Genomic DNA, 15833 nt, shown 5'->3' on the forward strand with positions numbered 1-15833 from the left:
AGGGTGGTTAACAGATTTGCCTATTTTTCTAAGGGTCTCAAAGGTAAGAACTTCTAGAATGAGACACTGAATTTACATTATTCATTAATAGTTAAAAATTATACTGCCACATGAAAGGGAATAGTTACAGAAGTAAAGTATTTCATTGCTGTCATGAGACTGGGCCACAAGAAGCAAGAAAATACTGGAATATACCGCAGCACCTGGAGGGTGAACTGGGTAGCCCAGTTCTGTCCTACCACTTAATAGATGGATGTCCCAAACCAGTGACTGTCTTCACTGAGGTTCTTAGTTTCAAGCTTCGTCCTCTACAAAATAGTAAGGATGCAATCTTATCTCTCTCCCTCTCTCCCTCCCTCCTTGCTGGTTTGTCCCTGTCCTTCCCTCCCTACCCTCATCAATGTGAAGTCTTAACAGATAAATTTCTTTCATTACACGATAATCTGACACACTTTTTAAAAAAGATTTTACTTATTTATTTTTAGAGAGAAGGAAGGGAGGGAGATAGAGGAAGAGAAATACCAATGTGTGGTTGCCTCTCATGTGGCCCCCAGTGGGGACCTGGCCCGCAACCCAGGCATGTGCCCTGACTGGGAATCGAACCGGCAACCCCTTGATTTGCAGCCCACGCTCAATCCACTGAACTACACCAGCCAGGGCCTGACACACTTTCTATCAAAGGAAGCTTTGTACAATAAACTTTTAAGAAAAAATTCACTGGTCAAATTAAGAACCAAAATATCAACTAAATAATAAATATGTTTTAGAGTAAATGAGACAAAAGGGCACTGAGAATAATGCTAGGATTTGAGATTTCTTTCAGAGCCAGGCCACACCTGCTAATGACTAAAATATCTGATTGTTTTAATTACCTTGGCTACACAACAAGAAAGTGCTGGTGGTCATAAAATTCCAGAATATTAAAAACTCAGCCACAACTTCATTTTCTACTATGTTGAAGTCAAAAGAGCCGGACTGCCAACAGTGTTTTCACTTTAGTTTTCTGGTAAAATAAAAAGAAAAATTAATATTGGAGTCAAATTCTCCATTTCTAGGTATAATAAATTCTGAGAAAAAATACCTGCAGTTTTAAGAAACTGAAAACATTTCTGTACAACTTTTTAGAAAGTACGTGTTTATGCTGTCCTTAGTATAAAAAACTGCAGTTCTGAAAGAGGAAAAGTAAAATAAAAGCTAAAGCACTTACTGACAGGTTACTGGCTACCAAGCAACATGACACCTAAAAAATTAACTTAGATCCCTTTTTTTGATGTATGTGGTTAATAATTACCAAAACAATGGTTTTGAACCCCAAACTCACTTTTGTGTAAATTAACCTACTGTAAACAGTGGCAAAAGCATTCACAAACATACCACAAAAATACAAAACAATCTGCTTATCTGGCTTTTGATTTTGCTTTTAAAATATTTTGAGTATTCTTCTGATATTCTTTAGCTCATAATCATCTCATCATATAAAGGTTACTATAAGGTACTTTAAGTTGAACACAGAGATAGCATTTATCTTTTCTTTTCTTCCCTTCCACCTGTTAAAGAACTAGGTTGCTCCAAATATGGCATTATTGCTTCAAAGTGCTAGGTTAAGCCTGACATAATTCTTTTAATGAGTTATCTATGTNGCATTCACAAACATACCACAAAAATACAAAACAATCTACTTATCTGGCTTTTGATTTTGCTTTTAAAATATTTTGAGTATTCTTCTGATATTCTTTAGCTCATAGTCATCTCATCATATAAAGGTTACTATAAGGTACTTTAAGTTGAACACAGAGATAGCATTTATCTTTTCTTTTCTTCCCTTCCACCTGTTAAAGAACTAGGTTGCTCCAAATATGGCATTATTGCTTCAAAGTGCTAGGTTAAGCCTGACATAATTCTTTTAATGAGTTATCTATGTTGTCATGACTGACACACATGACGTAAATGGAGACAGACAGGCTGACGAAAAACACCTGGGTCTGACCCTGGCTGGGTGGCTCGGGTGGAGCATTGTCCAGGTAGGCTAAGGTTGTGGGGGTTTGATCCCCAGTCAGGGTATATACAAGGGTCAACCAATGAGTGCAGATGGGTGGAACAGCAGGTCAATATCTATCTCTATCTCTCTCCCTCATACACACACACACACAATTAAAAAAAAACAAAAACAAACACTCGGGTCTGATTTTCATGCTGTTTTATAAGAGAAGAAAAACAATGCTTTACAATGGGAGATCCACGTAAAACTATGTTCTCTCTGAACTTAGGCTGTGGGTTTTTAGGTAACGCCCAACATGATGAAAGAGGGAAGAGGCAGAGGCCGCCTGTCCAAAATGGAATAGAAAAGAACCCTTCCTTGGGTAGAAAGCTTTCCTGGGTGACTTCTAAGGTCCTTTCCTAACCTCATAAAATGAGACTTCATTTATGAAAGGTAGAGGCATGGTAAATGCAATGAAAATGCAATGTATGAGTGAGGACAACAGAACAGTATGCTGTAAAATTAGAAGGCCTAGGCTGAAATCCTGCTTCTGCTTCTATGTGAACCAAAGTAAGGCATTTCACTTCCCTCACTTGCAAAATGAAAGGATTAGAGAAGAAAAATCTCTGAAGGTTCTAACATTCTGAGACTATGGCTTCCTCCTATGCCTGCCTTGGCCACCACTTGCCAACTGCTGCACCTTACCATAATTAGGCAGCTTTTTAAAGCATCTAATTAATGGAACACAGAAATTAAAACCCTGAACTTTCTATTTCAGGCTTGTTGCAAATGTACAGCAGCAGCATTTTATCAAGAAGTAGTTAATGCCACACAGTTCTTGAGATTCTGGCTTTTCTTTGAACCCCAGTGACAGTTACACAGTGACAAGTTGTAAGTAAGAAGGCTGTTACCATGGGGACCCACTAGGATTCCTGGGGGTGGATCCAGCAGGCTTCTTTTTCCCCCTAAAGCAATTTTTGATGTTCTGGATCTTGTAATTCAGAAAGCCTGATGTGACTTCTTCAGCAAGCTGCTTTCAAGAAATATTACCATGCAACATACAGTTCTGAAGAGATAAAACTGTTTCAGTGGCTCTCTTGAAAAAGAGTTAATTTAAATGTATGCAAGTCAATCTTTACCCCCTCCCTATTCATAAAAATATACAAACGGAACTAAGTTTTAGTGACCTATATATGATGTCATTTCTTTCCAAATCACCATACTGCATAAATTATATTACTTACTATATTTTCCCTATCAAGATTTCAAAATTTTCTCCAAAGCAAGTTTCTACTCAAGAAATGTCAGCTTCCCTACATATACCGGAAATATAGCAGGCACAAAATATAATTATAATGAAAAACTGATTATAAAATAAATCCAACTGATTAAATGAGAACAGAAAAGTTTAATTCCAAGTCTGCTCCCAAATCACTGTGTGCGGACAAAGGGATGCAATGCAAGGATATGAACTGCCACTCCCAGCTAAATGTGGACTTCGACTCAGCTCCTCCAAGACGCATTCTGTGAGAACATACCTTAAGAAAACAGATCATTTACAAGTCTGATCATTTACAAGTCTGATCTGTGCATCTGGTTTCTTTGGAGGAAACCTGGAACGAACAGTCAAAATTCAAAAGAAAACATTTTTCGAAGTTGTATGCTTCTTGGAACAGACTGAAGTCTTTCTCTAAGTCTTACTTAGCCCAGAGCAAAGTTACACAGACAGATGAACACTAACAAAGAGAACACTTGATTTTACAGTAATAATCGAGAACGTCAGCTATCCTAGGCCTGATCCACATTAACTTGTAATCTAGAAAGTACCTGAAACAAAGCTCTGTAAGTATCACTGTGCTCCTTGAGTCTTTCCTTGATCTCAAACTAATAATTATTTAAAAACCTAAGTATAAATGCCACTAAGGTAAAATGTATTAAAAACCAAATCCATAACTGTATTATGAAACAGAAATCACAAATTCACAAGCCTAATGAAAAATAATAATCTAAGGAAATAGGGTGTATCATCGGCTAAAGGTAAACATAGGCATCAAGATATTCCACAGAAATACTGTATATGGTTTTAATATATTTACTCACCTAAGCTTTCCTGCAGTACATCCAAAGGGTTATTTTTAATAGTTTCCCAACCCCATTGCCATAATCTCTAACCCAAATTAGTTCAGTCAAGAAGTTTTCGAGCTCTTTAAAGTGCACTTGTAAACAAACATATCCAGAGGCTATTAGACAGAAATAGTGTGTGACAAAAACAACAAATATATACTAAACATGGTGCCTTTCCGTGACTGTTTCCCATAAACTTGAAAGGGGAAGAGCAAAGGACAAGCCCAGAGGACAGTTTTGCCACATTAGTTTGGTATCAGGGAGTCTAAAGACAAATAGGAGAGACTCAGGCAACTGGACATGAGAAGAGGCAAACTCCTAGGTGCTTTATTCGTTTTTACTACTGGTTTACAATTTCCTTGATTTTATTTTTAAATGCATGTCTTGGCCAGAAAAGCAAAAGAGCACAGACTGCCAGCAGTATCGGATTCTCCTTTTCTTAATCTCTGGAGCTATGGAAAACAGAGCCAGAATCAGGGCTGTCTAGGAGCCTTCTGATTTTGTCCAAGCAATATACAATATGAGGTTTCAGGATCACAGAGCTACACAAATGCTTTTATATTACAAATCTTAGCCAACTTAATGTCTTTCTTTCTTTTCAGGGGAGAGAGCAAATGCTGTCCCTCACTACCACAAATTATGCGGTTGAGCTTCCCACATTTGGGGAAATCGTACGGATCAGCACACACAGAGTGCAACGGATCAGCCTTGCCCAGGGGAAACCACCTTCGTGACCATGGTATTGCCCCTGCCGAGTTAGTATAACTCAGAAGTTTTTCAATGGAAAGCTGCTTATTTCTTTCCCCCACAGAAAACTCCCTGGGGCTTTAAAGTACTTTGATTTTCTTCAAAAGGCAGTAATTTGCTACAGTATTGAACTGTCTCAAAACATAAAAATAAAGTACCATTAGACCATTGACTATTCAACAAATATTTATTGAATATTGACTATGCAAGATCCCAGCAGGCACCTTGAGGAGGCACTAAGGACTACAAAACTTTTATGCACAGCACTTGGTTCAATGCTATACACACACGACACAAAGGTATAACACAGTTTAGGAACATGTTCCCAACAACTTGGCTTCTGGTGTCAAATAACACCTTCCAGCTTTTTCTATCCTGCAAATCTACTCCTTCTTGGTTGTATATAATTCCACATTTCAAAACTGGCTCTTGTCTCTTTTTAATTCCTCCTCACTAATATCACTGGGAAATTTTATGTTTTTCTAGAATAAAGTCTTTCAACTTAACAGAAACATAATGATCACAGGAAGGAAAAAAAATCCAATTAGAAGCACTAAACTGTCTTTCTCAGAGCTTCCCTCCCTCCCTCTCTCATTAACATTTCTCAAACAGAAAAACTCCACTGTGATGCTCCCATTTACAGATCATTCATGAAGTTACTAAGCAGAGACCAGACAGAGTCCATCAACTGGGCACTCAGCCACTCACCATCACCCTTTGTCCAAAGTCTCTGCCATTCAACCCACAGCACTGTGTTCCACTCAAGTCCATAACCTTTTGTAAAAGAGGAAACACTCAGGACACTAAAAATGTGTTACTTACCTAGAAAGGAAGAAAGGACCTAATAATCCATGTGCCTCACAAAAATTATTCTTAAATGATGGTTCACTTTGTTTCCTATTTGAAACAGCAGTATTATTTCATTATCTTATATGCCTGAAAGAAGTAGTTATAAATAAATAATCATTAAAACTTCTAAACCCCCCCCCCCAACCCACGAACCTTCAATCTTGATCTGGCGAAGCACCCGAGAGAAGCACTCTATACACCAAAAGCAACATCACAGGTGCATCACGTCTACACTACAGACTAAGGAGGCAAGACTCCAAGTGAGAGGGTTTTTTGGAGGGCAGGGGAAACGGCAATCTTCCAAAGAACAATGATCCTAGGCCTGACTATTCAAAAATTTAAATGAATTTAAGAAATATAAGGCAGAACTCTGTACTGAGTATCTTATTCAAAACTCTTCTGGTTGTAATTAAGACACACATCCTTCAAACTAACTTAAGCAAAAAATGGAATTAATTGAAAGGATGCTGGAGTACCTCAAGGAGCCCAAAAGCAGACAGGGTCACACCTGAAAAGCCTTTACACACCCAAGCTTCTACTCTGCATGTGGACAGCTGCCTCTCTCCAGAGCTATAATACACTTCCCATGTACACATCTTTCTGGATGAATCTACTTAATTCTCCTTCCCTGCAGAAGACTGGCCTGCACTACTTCCACATACATGAACTTGAATGTGGCTGCACCCTAACATCTGAGTTCCTAAGTTGTATGTTTCAAGTTCTCTGAATTCAAATGATTTGTTTGTTCCCTAAAGACCTGAATCTAATGTCAATCTCAAATTCCTAGGAGAAACTGAATTGCCCAGCTTGGGTTAGGTGTTTGCCCCTGGTGCAATAAGCTGTTACAAGAAGGGCTAGATCGCCCTGAGGAACATGGCTCTGTGGGTTGGGTGTCATCATGAAAAGTGAAAGGCTGGTCACAGATTCGATTCCCAGTCAGGGCACATGCCCGGGTTATGGGCCAGGTCCCCTGGTGAGGGTGTTCAACAGGCAACTAACTGATGTTTCCATCACACATTAATGTTTCTCTCCCTCTTTCTCCTTCCCTTCCCCTCTCTCTAAAAATAAATAAATGTGTGTGTGTGTGTGCGTGTGTGTGTGTTTTTGAAAAGAGAAAAGAAGGGCTACACCACAGAGTACAATTAGGGTAGGGACTGTGTGCCTGACTCAAGAGATGAAATTCACTAAGCAAAAAAAAAAAAGTGGTCTCCATCTTCAAAAAGCTTAAACACTTGAGGAAATGAAAAGTATCACTGATAAACTGGAAATAACACCCTAGGATACAGTAGCAGAATGAACAGATAAGAAAAGCTCCCCGAGAAAAGGTGAGCTGTGCAGGAAGAGACCAACAGAAACTGAACCGTGCACAGGTAAAGCCTGAAAAACATAAAATGCAATGCCTGCTCCTCTTGCTCTAACCTTCTAAGAAATCTGAACCCAAGGAATAGTCTTTTACCACATACACAGCCTCCAGTGAAGAAATACCCTTGCAGAAAGCCTGCTGTAAGGCTGAAAATGATTTTATGGCCACAAAGGCACTACTGCTTCAATGTGCAGTAATTAACAAATACAGTTGATGAATGTCAGTTATACATTTACAAGCTGCTTGTCGTCGTCACCTTGATGTCCTTTCACTCCCTGGACCCCCTAAGACTTGCTCAGATAGCATTCAGAGTCAGGCAGGCCCCCTAAAGGACAACACAGGTGTTCCTCACTGGCAGTATCCCACCCAACCTAATTGGCAGCATCACACAGACCGAATTCAGGCAGGAGAGAGAAACAACAGGGAGGTTATGATAGTAATGTGGTGGGAGGGCACTGGAGCAGAAAAAAGAAATGTTTCCCACACACAAAAGCTACACCCACAGAAAGAAACTGGGAAATGCCTACAGTAAATTATCTATACAAAACAGAAACTAGCAAAGACCTAACAGATGCCCAAACAATATTGAGTTAAAAAAGTCTACTCACAGTAGACTATTACCCTGCATTATCATAGAAATACCACACACATTACCAGTCTCTACAAGAGCTTGCTTCAATCTCACAGGAAACAAAAAAGGCAAAAGAACAATGAGAAAGTAGTGAGTTTCTAATTTAGGGATTCTTCTGCTGAAGAGTAGCAATATTACCGAATATAAATGAAACTAATGACTACTGACCTTCCAAAGTAAAAGTGTAACACTATAAAATTAAACAGCTTTGGAAACAAACAAGCAAAAAAAAAAGCTTCATTTTTGTAGAATCCCCAAACTAAAGACAAGTTTGAATATGGGGATAGTGACATTCAACTCCATTCTGTCAACACTGAACACAGCTGTAAAAAGAGGAGTTGGCAGTCAGTGGCAGTCAGAAAGTTAGTGAATAGTTCTTTTTAAAGTCATACTCTCCACCTAAAAGTGGCACATTAAAATCAATTAAGAGGGCACTCTCCCCTACAGGAGCATGCTCTCTGTAACTTTCTAAATAAACTTTCTCTTATAATTTGAGTTCTTGGCTTTGAAATCTTTTCTTTTCCAAACTCAAGAACCCAGGTCCAATTTCACCAACACTGCCAACAACAAAATCACAGAACAAAGAAGTTGTTAATTTATATGTAAACCATATACATTACAATCCCTAACTTTTGGATAGAAAAAAATTATGATAAAAAATGAGTTATTAAGATGGGTGAGAAACTGATCTCTCCCTGAAAAACCTCAGCCCTTTTCTCTCTCCTAATGAAAGCAAATACAGGCCTATTACTGTCTCTTTGGATGAAAACTAAAAGCTAACCCATAAGTTATAATTAATAGCCCAAAATAATAATAATAAATAAAGTCAATTAAGAGAGATCCATCAGATCTCACTGCAGCCTAACTAGAACTTACCATTCCTCCTTATAAAAGTTGCTCTGAAAATGAGTCCATTTTTTGTAAAGTAGGGTAAAGGTTAGCTGACTGAATGTTTTATTAGAACTTTGCAAAACTCTTGAAGAGTTAAAATGCTTTAAATCACTTAAGAGACTGAATTATCTTACATTTAGTCTCCTCCCCTTTCTCACCTATTGAGAAAAGTCTAATTTTAATGTAATTGTTCATATTTATGCAATTAATGTTCTCTGTATAAAAATTTTTAGCCCTGGTTGGTGTAGCTCAGTGGATTGAGCGCGGGCCTGAGAACCAAAGGATCATAGTTTGATTCCCAGTCAGGGCACATGCCTGGGTTGCAGGCCAGTTCCCAGAAGGGGACGCACAAGAGGCAACCATATATTGACATTTCTCTCCCTCTCTCCTTCCCTTCCCCTTTAAAGATAAATAAGTAAAATCTTTAAAAAATTTTTTAAATAATGGTAAGTATGAAAAACAAAGTCATCCATGTCCCAATGCCCCAGAGAAAATTTTGTCTTTATCCTTTTTAGCCTGTGAGATAAGAGTTTTTAGGGAATTAAAGCTTTCCTTAGAGAAAAGAATGTATGGAGCTTAAGATGGATATTAAGCATTCTTGAAAAGTTTTACAGGTTTGGAACTCAAAGAATTTCAAATAAATATATGCTCATGGCCTCCAAAGCATAAGCAGAGGTTTAAAAAACAACAATGGAACAATTCTGTAAAGAAACCCCTACTTTAAGGAGAGTCTAATTGTGACAAGGATTAAGTTACAATTACAAAGATCTCATCAAGAAAATAGTCTTTAAAAAAAAGAAAATAGTCTTTAGCAAAAAAGCTCCGAGAAGCATTCTTGATACAATACAGTTTACAATGCACATAACTATACTGATTAACTCTTCTCCCACATTACAACACTAAATATTAGAGCCTCCCCCCTCCCTCCATGCTGAAAACCAGCTACCTACTTAGGAAGAGACCCAGATGTCCCCATCACAAATCCAATAATCTACTCATTTGTATTTTCAGTTTTCTATCAAAAGACTCTCACATTAAGAAGAGAGCAAAAATGAATCTTAGGAAACCACATTACCCAGGATTCCACAGGGAACAATGAACTAAAAAGTTCTACGGGGAAGGATGCCTTGTGTAACAAAATCTCTCACGTGCAAGAACTGAATATTAGGAAACAATCTCATACCTTATGCCACAAAAGACAAAGGAAAATGCAAAACAAAATAAACCCAAAAGTGGAAACAAAAGGAACACTGACTTAGTAGCTACTTTTTATTGTAGCACTACTAGGCATTTTAACTGTGTAGTTTTATTCGGCTGAACTGCATTACTGACCTATACGATAAGTAGTATGCCCGCTTCTACAGATGAAAAAAGGAAATAGCACTATCAATACTGTACCAGACACTGCTCAGTGCCTTGCATAAGTTATCTCAACTAACTCTCACATTACCATTCCAGCCTGGTGTGTCTCTTAAAGATGGGAAGGCAGGCCGGGAAATGGTAAGGCCACACACAGTGACCGCAGCAATTGTTAGGCCCACGGGGTGGAGCTGTCACAGCTGTCCTTCCCAGGCTGTGTTTATAACACCATTCAAGTCACACCATTCTTTGAAACCACAAGTTTTCACTTTAAGGACTCAAAAATCAAAGAATCAACTCTTTTTTTAAAAAGATTTTACTTATTCATTTTTAGAAAGTGGGGAAGGCAGGGAGAAAGAGAGGGAGAGAAACATCCATGTGTGGTTGCCTCTTGTGCACCTGCTACTGGGGACCTGGCCCGCAACCCAGGCATGTGCCCTGACAGGGAATGGAACCAGCAATCCCTTTGTTCCCAGGCTGGCGCTCAATCCACTGAGCCACATCAGCCAGGGCAAAGAATCAACTCTTGATTATGGGAAAGACTTGCTTTCCAGGTTGTTTTAGAAGATTCCTCATTTCTATTTCACTTGCGTGTTGACCATTTTTGTGTGCCATAGCACCTCTAGGAAGGAGTGTGTAGGTCAACACTGGATTGCATTAATATCAATCAACTTTGGAATTTGTTAGAAGTTCCACTTGGAAAGTCGACACAGAAATTTAACTCTTGATTAAAATTGTATTTCTGAAATACTTGAACTTCTATGATACATTCAATTTCTAACTATCATCAAAAATAATCGAGACTCAAAGACTAGTCCTTGACCAGGGAGCTCAGCTTGTCAGTGTCATCCCCATATGCCAAGGTTGCAGGTTTGATCCCCAGTCAGGGACTGAGTTGCTGGCCAGGTGCCCAGCTGGAGGCAAGCAAAAGGCAGCCAACTGATGTTTCTCGGGCACATCCACCTTTCTCTCCCTCTCTCTAAAAATAAATAAAATCTTAAAAAAAAACTGTGCTAAATGAAATAAGCCAGATACAAAAGACAAAAATATTCTAAGATTCCAGTTACATGAAAATCTAAAAGAGGCAAATTCACAGATAGAAAGTAAACTTGAGAGGTTACCAGGAGCTAGGAGGAAAGGAGAATGGGGCTTTACCACTTAATGGTTACAAAGTTTAATTTTTTTTCTTTTTTTTACTCTGGGGGGGGGGAGGGAAAGAGGGAGAGAAACACCAGTGTGTGAGAGAAACATCTGACTGGTTGCCTCTTGCACACACCCCAACCAGGGACCAAACCAGCAACTCAGGCACGTGCTCTGGGAATCGAACCCAGGACCTTTCAATTTGCAGGACAATGCCCAACCAACTAGTTTTTGGGAAAAGATGGTGGTGAGAGTACAATACTGTGAATATACTCTTAAAATGGATTTCAGTGACCTAACCCTAAAACCTAAAATTATAAAACTTCCAGAAGAAATGGTAGGAAGAAAGTTTTATGGTTTTGGTGTTGGCAAGGCTTTTTTTAGATATAAAACCAAAAGCACAGGCAACAAAATCAGCTTAACAATAACCCACAACCTTCGGACCAACTACAGGCAACAAAATAAAAAAAAATGAATAAGACTACATCAAAATAAAAAAATATTATGTTTTTAAAGGACAGTGAAAAGGCAACCTACAGAATGGGAGAAATTATGTGAAAATCATATATTAATACAGGGTTAATAATTCCAAATATATAAACAACTGCAACTCAACAACAACAAAAATCAAACAATATGATTTAAAAATGGGCAAAGGACCTGAACAAACATTTCTGCAAAGATACTGGCCAATAAGCATATGAGAAAATGCTCAACATCATTACAGAGAAATGCATTATCACAACTACAACGAGCCCTGACTCTGTGGCTCACTTGGCTAGGCGTAATCCTGCAAAGCAAAGGTTGTCGCTTTGATTTATGGTCAGAGCACACACCTAGGTTGCAGGTTTGGTTCCCAGTTGGAGGATCAATGTTTCTCTCCCTCTCTTTCACCCTCCCTTCTCCTCTAAAAATAAATAAATAAAATATTTAAAATAAACACACAAACAATGAGATGTTTATCACCTCACACCTATTAGGATAGCAACTCGTTAAAAAAACAGAAAATAAAAGTTGGCAGGGATATGGAAATATTGGCGCCCTTGTGCTGTTGGCAAGATTGTAAACTTTCAGATTTGCAAGATAAAAATTCTGTAGACATTTGCCAACAATCTGTAGAATTGACTTAATGCCACAGAACTATACACACAAAAAGTTAAAATGGTAAAGTTTATATTATAAAATTTTTCCACATAAAAAGGCAAATATAAAAACTGGTTAGAATAGCAAGTTTTGGGTATGTATTTCAATTTAAAAATAATTTACTATATCAAAAACCACTGATCGCTTCTCGGCCTTTTGGCTAAGATCAAGTGTAAAAACCACTGAGCTACGTGGATTAAACTTCAATAAAGCTGTTTTTTAAAAAAAGGCAGAGGATACAGCAATTTGTTGGGGCACCCAAAGCCTTGAGCAGAGGAGACTAATGTTTCTATTTCCTCCAAACTCCCCCTGGCCTCCAGGTGACAGCTCTTCTTTTTCCCTGATAAGCCCACCACCAACCCTCCAGCCCCCCCACTTCCTTATTAGGTCCAGCCCCACAGTGAAATTAAGTTGAAGAAGCTGCACGGACAGTTACAGGAAAGGGCAAAGAATTCAGGACTCACACTCCACATTCCTTTAGCAAAAAGCCCAAAACTTTATTTAAAAAAAAAAAAAACAACAAAACACCACAGTGGACATATAAAAAAATGCCCGTCCCCTCCTCTTCCAGCCCAGCACACGTTTAGAAGAGCAACTCCCCTGCCCGCATGCCAGACTATCCACGGCCCACCACACACATGCTGGAGTGTTCTAAAGGTGACTGTTCAACTATGCTTATCACCTATTACTAAATCTTAAAAACACAACACAAAACTCTTACTTGGGTAAGTCTCTTTAGGTAAAATAAGAAACACTTCTACAGCATATAAAAAGGGTAAGATAAAGAACCTGTAACTTCTGTAATAAAAAAATAGGTAGGAATTTTATACATTAAACAAACCATCTGACTCAAAGTTTCACTGTCTGCCTCTGGTGGCACGGGCCACAGCTGGCGGTGGAGCAGCACCACGTGCAAGGGAGACACCATGTCCTCCATTTTGCAGATGAGAAGGAGCTGAGCGAGGCACAGGGCAGTCACTTGAGCTGTACAGCTAGTGCCTGATGGGGCAAGGCTTGCAATCCAGGCCTTAGCACCGGCTCAGGGCCCTTTCCTTTCCATTTCACCACATCTTCACGGGCAATGTGCAAGAGACTTTTTAAAAAATCTGTGACGAGGCTGTTTTAACAGCACTTGCTATGTAACCTTGGGCAAAGTCACTTAACCTCTGGGAACCTCAGTTTCCTTATTTAAGGAAACCTCAGTAAAGTGAAGGGGCTGAGAAAAAATATTCTATCTCTAAGAGCTCCACCTGCTCATGGATTTTAAGCACAGACACTAAGAGTGTGTAGGAAAAAAAACCCGCGAGGGCAAGAATGAATGATGGGAGAGACGTTTGAGACCTATGCCCTGGGCCAAAAGTCACTCTTAATGGAAACAGGTGGCCACAGTCAAAAGGAAAGAACCATGGGGGCAACAATAAACTTCCTGGCCAAAGCAACAGCTGAAAAGTTCCAGATTCCACATTGGCTAACTCACAATCAGAAACCACATACTATGAAGTTAGAAAACGATAAAAAATCGGCCCGCAGGAGGTAGGGTGAGGGTAGCACCAGTTTTGCATTCTATGCTAACTTTGTGATTTTCCACGTGGGTTCATGCCTGTTAAAACAGAGAGAGCCCTGGGCGATTCTAAGTGGAGACACCGTCCACACCAAGAATTTCAGGAGAGACTGAAACTGGCAGAGCGCTCTAGGAAATTCCACTTGCACGGAGAGGGCAAAAGAATGCGATAAAAACCTCCCCATTCCACAGAGAGAAGCAAAGGTAAGGAAAAGCCTTTAATTTAAAGGCGAAGTTCCGGTCAAGGAGTCACTGGCTATCTGTAACCTCTTCCCCTGCAGACATTACAGCACGCCACGCCGCTTAAAACTGTTATACAGCCTTTAAACTCGCAGGCAATAATAAAAGTACAGCCTTAACTCCGCTGGCGAGAAACAGATTCCATTTTTTTGCTGAAAATGGGCTCCGACCCAAATCTCACCACCCTTTCACCTATCCTCATAGGTGAGCCTAAACCCCCGGGAAGCTCCTCAAAGGTGGTGCTGTAGTCTCAGAGAATTACAACAACATCCGGACCCTAGAGTCACAACAAGACGCCGGTGGCTCTGCACGCAAAGCCGGGTGTCCAGCAGAAAGCCCTTCTTCGCGCGGCTCTCCGCGCTCCGGGTGCGAGACTCCAGCACGGCTTCTAGGCCACGACTGGGTGAACACCTGATGTGGGGGGAGGGCGAGCCAAAGCCCTAGCGTATCTGGGGCGAGGAACTAAGGCTCTCGCGGCTCCAGAGGAGGAGCGCTGCCCTTCCGAGGCGGGGGTCCCGGGGCACCCCCAAGAGGAGAGCACCTAGCAGCACATGTGGGGCGGCAGGATCGGGCTAGCGGTGTCCCGGGCAGGCAGCCTGAGTCTGGCACGGAGGCCGGAAAAAAGAGGACGGAGCTACCCCACGCAGAGAACGAGGGCTTCTGAGTCCGGAGGGTGAAGGCAAAGGGCGCGAGGAGAGGGAGAGAGGCCACGAGGAGGGCGGGTCTCCCTGGGCGCGGGGGCACGCGCCGGGCAAGCCGGGCGGGACCAGGGGAGCAGAGGACCCCGACTCGCGGGAGGAGAGCCCAGACCTGCCTCCGGGGCGCGGGGAAAGCAGAGCGGCCGCGCCCGGAGGGCCTTGTGCTCGCGGCCGCCCGGACCGGACCCGCCCCGCGGCGCCTCCCTCCAGCCTCTTTTCCCTCCCTCGCTCCCTCCCACCAGCGGCCCGTTATCACGCGGCCGCCGCACTCACCAGCGGCTGCACCTGAGCCCGCCGCTGCCTCAACTGCTGCCTGCGCCTCCTCAGCTGCCGCCGCCGCCTCGCTGCTGAGGCCGAGTCCCGGGGGAGCCTCCGCGTCCCGCCGCCGCTGCCGCCAGAGCAGAACACCCCAAAATGGCGGCACTTCCGGCACCTACCACCGGCGGGGAGGGCCGAAAAGGAGGGGGAGGGCGGCGATGGGGAACGTACCACCGCGGTGCCGCCCGCAGCGCAGATCTGAGCGGAACGCGGCGCGGCGCAGGGGCGGGCCTGGCGCCCGGCGCCGCAGCGCCCCCTCGGGCTAGGGACTAGAGAAGCAACCGCACCGAAACCCCCCCGGGCCGCGGGGAGCCTCTTCCTCCGGAGCTGCAGGGCCGCATCTCTTTGTCTCTGAGCTATTCCGGAGGGAAAAATGGGAAGATTCCTGCCTGAGAACCTGAAGTTCTCGGCTCTGCGTACCGCTCTGGATGACCTGGTGGGCAACGACCCCTGCTTGGCACTGAATATGCGCATAATAAATATTTGATGAATGAATGAATGAATGAATGAGTTGAATGGAATGGTGTGCTTGGCCAGCCTTGGACACACCCTGCCCTCTGCTCCTCCAGACTAGCAGAGGGATCCGGGCCTTCTTCCTTCTTCGCTTGAAGAAGCGAAGCTGTGGAATGAGAGTGTATTGCAAGCTTTCAAAATGAAGGAAATGCTTTCTAGCGGGATGATCGGTTTGTGAACGCACAATCTTGCCAAAATCCTGCAGCTCCAGGAAGCTCCTAAGGGCTCGATGGATGGCCCAGCCCTAAACTGCTTTGGGGCGGGGGGGGGGGGGGGGG

The 15833-nt window shown here is 41.9% G+C and overlaps 1 protein-coding gene, 1 non-coding gene and 1 pseudogene across 15 annotated transcripts in view; 1 reads left to right on the forward strand and 2 right to left on the reverse strand.

The window, feature by feature from the left end:
- The window catches only part of CELF1 (CUGBP Elav-like family member 1), a 70588-nt gene extending 55437 nt beyond the window's left edge, over positions 1–15151 (reverse strand). For 4 of the 14 annotated variants that reach the window (XM_037028027.1, XM_037028030.1, XM_037028022.1 and 1 more), the window contains exon 1: positions 14998–15069. The gene's annotated coding sequence lies outside the window, so the exon portion shown is untranslated. Of the gene's footprint in view, positions 1–14997 lie in introns of all 14 variants that reach the window. The other 10 variants (XM_037028032.1, XM_037028026.1, XM_037028029.1 and 7 more) reach the window with 6 other exon arrangements.
- Positions 4704–4865, reverse strand: LOC118974561 (U1 spliceosomal RNA). Its single transcript, XR_005063925.1, has one exon. It is a non-coding gene; the product is annotated as a U1 spliceosomal RNA (small nuclear RNA).
- Positions 12366–12531, forward strand: LOC118974566 (uncharacterized; annotated as a pseudogene).
- Positions 15152–15833: the final 682 nt, after the last annotated feature.

The sequence above is a fragment of the Sturnira hondurensis genome, unplaced genomic scaffold, assembly GCF_014824575.4.
Source record: "Sturnira hondurensis isolate 20B ecotype Veracruz unplaced genomic scaffold, ASM1482457v3 Scaffold0019433, whole genome shotgun sequence".
Lineage (NCBI taxonomy): Eukaryota > Metazoa > Chordata > Mammalia > Chiroptera > Phyllostomidae > Sturnira > Sturnira hondurensis.